This window comes from Protopterus annectens, chromosome 13.part0, assembly GCF_019279795.1.
Source record: "Protopterus annectens isolate FY-2018-M chromosome 13.part0, PAN1.0, whole genome shotgun sequence".
In the NCBI taxonomy this organism is placed as follows: domain Eukaryota; kingdom Metazoa; phylum Chordata; order Ceratodontiformes; family Protopteridae; genus Protopterus; species Protopterus annectens.
The window spans coordinates 1169505624-1169515130 of record NC_056747.1 but is presented as its reverse complement, the minus strand read 5'-3'; positions in this window follow the sequence as shown (position 1 = coordinate 1169515130).

The window sequence follows — 9507 nt, the reverse complement described above, 5'->3', positions numbered from 1 at the left end:
CAAAATTTTTTTTGGGAACAGACTGCCCTTTTTTTTTGAAGGTGAGAGTGGGATGTTGGGGAAAGATAGTAGGTATTTTTGAGGAGATAGGTGGGTGGGAAGACAGACAAGACAGACAGAACAGCATACAGGTGTGGTATATGATGCATGTGGGGAGTAAACACCTTGGACGGGGAGGGGTGTTTGGTAATTGGAAGCCCACTAGCCCTCAAATGAATACAGTGGAACTGAGGTCCCCACCCATGGGCAATCACCACTGCACCTTCATGGCCCTAAAGGTGGCTGTGCTAGGGGCTGAGCAGGAGGGGCAGGCTGACCCTCTAAATGTGTCACGCGGCCTTCAAGGTGGTGTAGCAGATCTCCAAATTCCTTACGGTGCTCGCTACACACCAGACCCCAGACCTGGCTTTGGGTGACAGGATCCTGTCCATGTCCAGGGGGACTGAGCCCCATCCCCTGAGGTGGTTCCACTCGAAGGTGGTGCAGGACCAGCGGACGAGGCAGTCCCAGGGTGGGTCCCAGACATGTTTGGGCCCGGTGCCACTGCCAGATGAGGTGGGAGAGGCGGATCCACTGGGATTATCCTTCCCTGACATGCTATGGTGTTGCAGTTTTAGAACATATGTTGGTTAGTAATGGTTAACACATTCCAGGATTAGTTATAACAGCATGCATGAGTATTCCCATTAACCCAATATAACACATTTGGAACATTTGTGTATCAAACAGAACACACACATATATAGAACCACAGTGGGCATTACACCAGCATGCAGGTTAGATTGATAGTAACAAGTCACCAATGATGGTATTTGAACAGGGAACATTAATTGGAATAAATGTCAACGATTTTAGAATAACAGGACACATGTCCCAACAGTAGGTTTGGTGGAAAACATACCCATTCATTTATGAATTTAGATTATTGGTGAAGATAAGGTGAGGGGGGGAGAGAGAGATGTCAGTTAACAAATATAGATTCTTGCAGTGGCCATGGCTTTAATGATCATTGCTCTACTCATTACTCTACAGGTATTATTACAACAACTATGGCCTTGGGTTGGGCAGTGGTATGTTTGCACACAGTATAATTACTGCTTTCTTATAGGTACTTTGAACTTTCTCTTACCTGGTAGGCCTGTGGAGGGAATGTTTGTTAATACTACATGACTGTTTCTTCCCATATTCCCATAGGCAGGGTTACATATGTGCACTCATACTGTGTGTGTGTGTGCCACTGACACACTCTGCCTTGATTTCAATCGGTCACCCTGGTTGTGTGTTAGCAGAGACCTGTAGCTGTGGCAGCATGACATTTTTAAATATTTCTTGGGGGAGACCACTTGGTGTATGTACTTATCTTGCTGTCATTTGCAGCCTTGAGTTGGACTGTGGGTGTTGGACACAGTATAACTGCAGCCTTCTTATAGCTACTTTATACCTTATCTTACCTGGGAGAATGTTTATTAATACTACATGCCTGTTTCTGCACATTTTCACAAATTCCTAGTTGACATTATGCATACAAGTTACTACCACTCCTGGCTATTTCTGCTACAAATATAACAAGTGTATGTTTTATCACAGGTAGCTATTGAGACACTGCTGTCTCTTCCTTAAATGATTTCTTTCTCATTCTCTCTTTGTTGCACAATTTGACTTTGTATTTACAACATTACATACCCGTTCACATAGCACAGTGTGGAAAACAGTGGTTAACATAACATTACTATTCAGATATCAGATCTTGCTACGTGACATTTGTAATATCAGTTAATCTTTTGTGTTATAGAGGCACTAACTTTGTCAGATGAAACTTAGTTGTTTAATGCTTTCAGAGCTATAGTTGCTATGCATAACCTGTACACATTTCAAATCATACCATACCAGAGTAAAGACAATCAGTCCAGGGTTTAGATTTTTATTCACGGGCAATTACATTTTATTAATATATGACCTATATGATAGTATTACTCTAATATTGTCTGCTTTATTCAGTTTAAACCATACCCAGTTTTAATAATGCCAGGTGACATTCTACTCCTTTATATTTATTTGGCATGTATAGTACAAGCTAGATTTTTACTCACCAGTCTCGCGATGCAGCCTTTGCAACCTACTGGCATGGGCTTCCTGGTTCACAATCCGCTCAACTGGAGCTGTAATGAAAATAGAGAAACATTTATGCACATACACAGGCTGAACTTTGGTAAACAGTTGCTATGAATACTTACAAACTGCTGGAACATCACCCATCTGTCTTGCTTCTTGGACCCACTGTTCCAAGAGCTCCCTCTTCCTCTGCTTCAAGTAAGCATAGTGGTGCCAGACTTGCTCACCAGTCCGAGGGATACCAGTGGCACTGGTGAGATCATGGGTGAGACTTTCCCAGGCTTTGTATTGGGAGCCCTGGTACTGGTCCTGCAGCAGTCTTACTTCATTTTTTTTTCACGAGGAGTCCTACCATGACCTTGGACTCATGTATGCCCCAGCGCTGCACCCTAACGCACATGCCTTCACCAACACCTGCCATTCTGCCTACAGTAGGGAGCTACAACCAGTTATGAGCTGTATTCTCACCTGCAAGGTTTAAATAGAACTATTTTCCCACCCTGTACCATGATTGGACAGTTTTGAAACTGCTGAGCTAAGCTAAACACCGGGTATACACACTTAGCAAGACTGCCCATTGCTAATAGGGTAGATGCTAAGCCCTGCTTACCAGTGCACAAATCCACTTGGATATCCTAAATATTGTTTAAACTTTCGGTGGTACCTCACATTTGGAGCTGCTACACTACCCTGGTTAACATATACATAATATATTCACTACCTATTTATTAAAAATACATTTTGGATGTGTTTCACATATGAAAATGTATGGTCTGCTATGGGGCTGGAACTGTGCCAGACTGCATGCTACATGAATGCTCTAACCACTACGCTATTTCAATTTCACTTTTTTTTGTGTATAGTTCCATTTAACTTCTTTCAAAGTTTAAATGCTGCTATGCATAGCTGTGCGACGGGCAAACCCATGCAGCTATGCTTAAACTTTATTCTGGACTAATAATAAAAAAAAAAAAAAAATGAAAACCTTTAATTTTTTTATTTAATTTTTGGCTTTGTCCAGATTTCTTATAACGGGTTGGGAGGCGTGTGTTTTAGGCTTCATACCCTTCGGATGATTCATGCTAATGTAAAACCTGTTATTCTATCAACTTTCTAAGTTTGTACTAGCAATATTTAAAAGTTGTCCCCCTTCCTCCAGATTTCTTACTCTAATGGGTGGGGAGGCATGCGTTTTAAATATCATACCCTTCGGATGATTCATGCTAATGCAAAACCTGTTATTCTATCAACTTTCTAAGTTTGTACTAGCAATATTTAAAAGTTGTCCCCCTTTCTTCAGATTTCTTACTCTAACTGGTTGGGAGGTGTGGGTTATAGACTTCATACCCTTTGGATGATTCATGCTGATGCAAAACCTGCTATTCTATCAACTTTCTAAGTTTGTACTAGCAATATTTAAAAGTTCAAAAACAGCAGAGTCGAACCCAAAACAGTGCCAAAAGTCCACTAGTAATCAGAATAAACACTGTCGATGCCAGGAGTTGCTGTTAAATAACTTTTAATTCCACAATTGAAACACAGACTGAGCGCTTTCATCCCCTCATGGGGATTTCATCAGAATCTAATATTCCCCATTATTATCCCCTTTAAATACCATCTGATATCTGATGTCATCATTTAATTAATCAACAGACATTTCATTTAAAAAGATAGCAACCATATGAATCTCAAAAAATATTCCTATGTATATGTTTTTAAAAAAACTATTAGTTTTACAATGTTATTATAGGTCCTGGGTTTAAACATATTTTATACTAATCTAAAAAAATATATATGACATATATGTTAAAATTACATAAAATGAAATGTTTGAATTAAATCATGCAATGTTTATACATTCAATATTTACATGTATTGTTCAGCTCTTTTAATTAAAACAGGCTTAATGGATATAATTTCATTTAATTCAGGAGGTATATTAGCTTGCAGTCTAACCTGCCATCTAGTCTCCTTTTCTTCTATCAAATTCTTATAATTCCCTCCTCTAGGATTTCTAAGCACTTTTTCTAAAATGCAAAATTTAAAACCTTTGCACCTAGTAGACAATTGTATATGTCTAAATAGGGCATTGTTATTATTACAAGTGTTTATTTGATAGCCATGTTCGTACATCCTGTCCCTCAATCTCCTTTCTGTTTTCCCCACATAGAAGCTCGGGCAGGATGTACACATGGCTAGATAAACTAAACCCTTAGATTGACAATTCCCATATTCTGGTCTAACCTCAGACTTTAAAACCTTTTGTAATTTAATATACTTATCTTGACAAATAAAGTGACACTGGGAGCATGTCCCACATCTATTAGTTCCTGTTCTATTACCTACTTTAACCATCTCTTTGTCAAAATTCTTTTTTAAAATTCAATCCCACCTTGTAAACAAAATTTGGAGTATCACCCCCTATATCCCATAATTTTGGATTTATTCTAAGTATAGCCCAATTCTTCTCTATAATTTTCTCAACTTCTTTAGTTTTGTAACCATAGGGAATTATCATCGCCCTTTCATATTTTTTACTACTATTCTGGTTCACATCTTTACTTCCCTTTTCTTGTAATCCATCCTTGTTTCCCAAGAGGGGCTTATATTTGTTCCCCCATTCTCCTTTAATATATTCTAGTGTGTCCTTTACCATCCTATGGGGGTATCCTCTTTCAAGAAACATGTTAGCCACTGTTGTTAATTCTTTATGTAGTTCATCATAGTTAGATGTCATTCTCGCTACTCTTATTAGCTGTCCTTTCACTATGCTGTTCTTCTGCTTCAAGGGGTGGTTACTAGAGTATTCCAGATACGAATTACTAAACGTGGGCTTTCTATATATTTTAGATGTAAACTTTGAATTGTTAATTTCTATATTTGCATCCAAAAAATTGGTCTTTTTCTTATCATAACTGTATGTAAATCTAAGGAAGGATGTTGTATTATTTAAATATTCCATAAATCCAGCTATTTCACATGTGGGTCCTTCCCGTAAAATAAGTATGTCATCTAAAAACCTCATATATTTTTTAATATATCTCATAAATCTACTCTCAAACACATACTTCTGTTCCCAATAGAGTAGCACCATATTAGAAAAAATGGGAGCACACGATGCTCCCATGGCTACTCCCTTATGTTGCCTGTAAAACTCCCCTTCAAATAGTATGAAATTGTTGTCCAATACTATTTCCATGAAGTCAATTATTAGATTCCTTCTATCATGAGATATATTTGTATTCATTTTCATAGCTTCCTCAAAAAATTGTAACCCTTCTGTTTTAGGTATCGATGTATATAGATTAATAACATCAATAGAAAGAAAGGATGTGTCCCCCGTTATTAAGGTGTCTTCCATCCGCCCTAAAAAATCCCATGAATCTCTTAGAATGGGTTCTTGATTGTGTAACATATTTTTTAACCATCCATCAATTACCATCCCAAAGGGGTATGACTTGGATCCTCTCCCGTCCACTATTGGTCTAAATGTTAAGTTCTCCAAGCCCTTATGGATCTTGGGAATTCCAAATATATTAGCAGTTCTTGGATTTATTACTTTTAAAAAGTTGTAGGTTTCTCCTGAAATTCGCTCTTCAATTAAAGCATCTTCTAGAAAATAATCTATTTTCCTATAGCTAATATTTAGTTCATTCTGTGAGGATCTTTGATATGTATGCACATCTGACAACATTTCGAGTATAATCTGTGAATATTCAAGGGCGTTAAAGAACACCATCCCTCCACCTTTATCTGGTTTCATTATTCTTGTACTCCCATCATCTTTCAATTTCCTTAACAGTTTAAAAGTTGTCCCCCTTTCTCCAGATTTCTTACTCTAACGGGTTGGGAGGTGTGCATTTTAGACTTTATACCCTTCGGATGATTCACGCTAATGCAAAACCTGTTATTCTATCAACTTTCTAAGTTTGTACTGGCAATATTTAAAAGTTGTTCCCCTTTCTCCAGATTTTATACTCTAACGGGTTGAGAGGTGTGACGAACAAACTCTTGCTCTTTTTAAATTGCCATATGGCAGTTTTCATGTGCAGGGGGCATGTGTATTGTGGGAGCACTGCTCTCAGACACACCCCCTGCACTCCTACATAGAACCGTGTCCGTATTACAGCACAGCAGCATGCCTTCATGAATACGCATGGCGCTACTGTGCTGCACAGGAATGGTACCTTCCATGGAAGACTAAGTTATTCTTGCACGGAAGTTTACTGAATATGCACGATTATTTTATTGCGTGGCAGTCCGTTTTTTTATCCAGCAAGATACTTTACTACTTTTCATTTTATTTGGTGGTGTGAGTACCGGACCAGTATTGTGTTTTTTGTTGTGGATTCGAATCTATAACACAAAGAACACATTATGTCTGTTGGATTCAGGCTCTTCATTAATATAGTAGTCATAATTCATTTGCAGATAAATGTGACATAAGGACATGAGGAGGACATGAGGATACATTTTATCGGGATTATATAAATGAAGAGCTTCACAGCTGTATAGAATAAATTAAGCCAAACATAATTTGTCAGAAAATCAAAACTGTATTACAGCATAGAAGAGCTGGAATAAAATGTATGATTTTACTTTCAATCTAAAAAAAAAAAAAGAAAAACATTTACAGTGATGATAAGATAAAACAAATTATTCCTGCTACTGTAGGATACTATATATATATATATATATATATATATATATATATATATATATATATATATATATATATATACCAGTGAGTCTGAAAGCATGTGGGAGTTGTATTGTAGAATAACCAATGAGTTGCCTATAGATAGTGTATGTGACTGAGCAACAAAATCAATATAACATCCATCCTGCCTTCCTTCCATTCCAGCCATCCATCCATCCATGCATTTTCCATTAACATACTTTATTCCATACTGCTGAGGCCGCTATGTAATTTGTATTCACACTCATACATCAAAAGTCTGCTCAGCAATGCCTAACTTTTTATGGTGGGGGCAGGCCACATATGAAAGGAGTAGGGAATCACATGACTTGTGAGTAATCATTATGAGCAATGTGGTCCTTCTATTTCTGTCTTTTTTTACAGTAGAATTTTGACTTGGCCCACACATTCATTGTTCAGCTGTTTTATTGCCTCTCCATTTGACAGCACATTATTATAACTGGATATCCAGATTTGTTATAAAAAGTCTAGAAAATGTCAGTTTCAGAGACATAATATTGTTTTGATAGTCTCTACTGATAGCGTTACATAGCCATTAAAATGTGCCAGGCTGCCAAGCTGTATTATACCCAGATTTTCAATTAGGTATGAAAATATAACTTCTGCTCAGGATGACAAAATATGCTCATATCCAGATTCTGTGTTCATTTGATGTCATTACATCAGTAGAAAAAAAGCTTAATTAAATATGTGTGTGTATATATGTATATATTTATACATCTACAAATATCTATATCTATATATGTATGTGTATATGTCTCTCTCTCTCTCTCTCTCTATATATATATATATATATATATATATATATATATATACATATATAAATGTATGTGTATATGTCTCTCTCTCCCTCTCTCTCGATATATATATATATATATATATATATATATATATATATATATATATATATGTGTGTGTGTGTGTGTATATGGAGCTAGGACTCTCCATCGAACAGACGTTTCACTGAAACATAAATGGGTGAGCTCAAATTTGCGAAACTGCATTTTATCGAAAATGTACTTTCACCAGAAGTTAAGTAAGCAAACAGTTGTTTGCATGTAGGTTTAGTTGTACATAAACATATGGTGTAGATTGTACAACTAAAGTAACTGTTGCTTAGATCAGGGTACAGTGGGGATAAGGGAATATTCCCTTTTCCCCACTGTAGTGTGATGGAGTAAGAATATTAAAGTAGGGGAGGTGTGGGGGGCACAGCCCCCCCATGGCGGATGCAGGGGGGCTGTCCCCCCTGCATAAACGTGAGTAATCTTTTATTTTTTTAATATTTTGGGTTCATAGGTTGGTACTAGGCTATTGGCCCTAGGGCCTTAACAAGCATAGCCATAACTATTCCCTGGATATTTCTTCCCACAATATTTACTTTCCTGGACCCCTGTCTAGCAGGGCGACTGACGTGATCCCTGGGGTGAATTTCCTATCTCCCAGCCAATTGTCAAGGTTCCTTTTGAAGACGGCCAAGAAGGCGCTCTGCTTGACATGTATGGGCAGTCTATTCCAGAGTCTGGGGAGTCTCTGGGTCAGGAACCTATCCCTCCAGCATGTTTTGTTCATTGTGATGACAAGGTTTAGATCCCTGGAGCATGTGGCTCTGAGGGACTGGGATTTCTTTAAGTGGAGCATGTCAAACAGCTCAGGGTTTGACATGGCCTTGTATGTTAAGCAGAGATTGCCTCAGAGTAGACAATATGCGACAGTGTAGCTGGAGTTTTTTTAGATGGTCAGCATAGGGCATCTGCTTTAGGCCTGTGATTCTTTTAGTGAGGTATTTCTGCTGCCTTTCCAGCTGTTGCAGATGTCTTGTGAGGTGCATACCAAATGGGGTGTTGTACTCTATAATGGGTCTAATGAGGGGTGAGTACAGTGGGACAATGACATCCTTTTTTATGGATGAAAAGCCCTTAGTGATGAGGTGTGCCACATAGAAGGATTTTCTGACTGTTGTGGCAATGTGGTTATCAAAAGTGAGACCACTGTCCACCTGTATCCCTAAGTCTCTCATCACACTTTCAGTGTTTAGTGTACTGCCACCTATGTGGTAATTCATGGGTACATGTTTTTTTTTTCCCAAAGGGGAAAACTATACATTTCTTGGCATTAAGCTTATAGTTAATAGGTTCATTGGTGTGTACTAGGCTAATGGCCCTGGAGCCTTTACAAGCCTAGCCCACAGGATTACCCTGGCATCGTGCCACCTGACCTTATTTTCCAGTGCATCTGTCAAGTAGAGCCACTGGAGTGATCCCTGGGGTGAATTTTCTATTTCCCATCCACTCATCAAGATTTCTCTTGAAGAGGGCCAGTGAGGTGCTCTGTTTGACATGTATGGGAAGTCTATTCCATAGCATGGTCCATCTCTGGGTTATGAACCTGCCCCTCCAGCACGTTCTGTTGATTGTGGTAATGTGGTTGAGGTCTCTGGAGCATGTGGTGTGGAGGGATTGAGATTTCTTTAGATGTAGCATTTCTAACAGAGCTGGGTAAGACATGGCTTTGTAAGTCAAGCAGAGATCGTCTCTAAGTAGGTGATATGAGACCGAGAATAGTTGGAGTTTTTTGAGTCTGTCCATATAGGACAAGTGTTTAAGGTCTAGGATCCTCTTTGTGAGGTACTTTTGTGGCCTCTCCAGTTGTTGCAAGTGTCTACTGAGGTACAT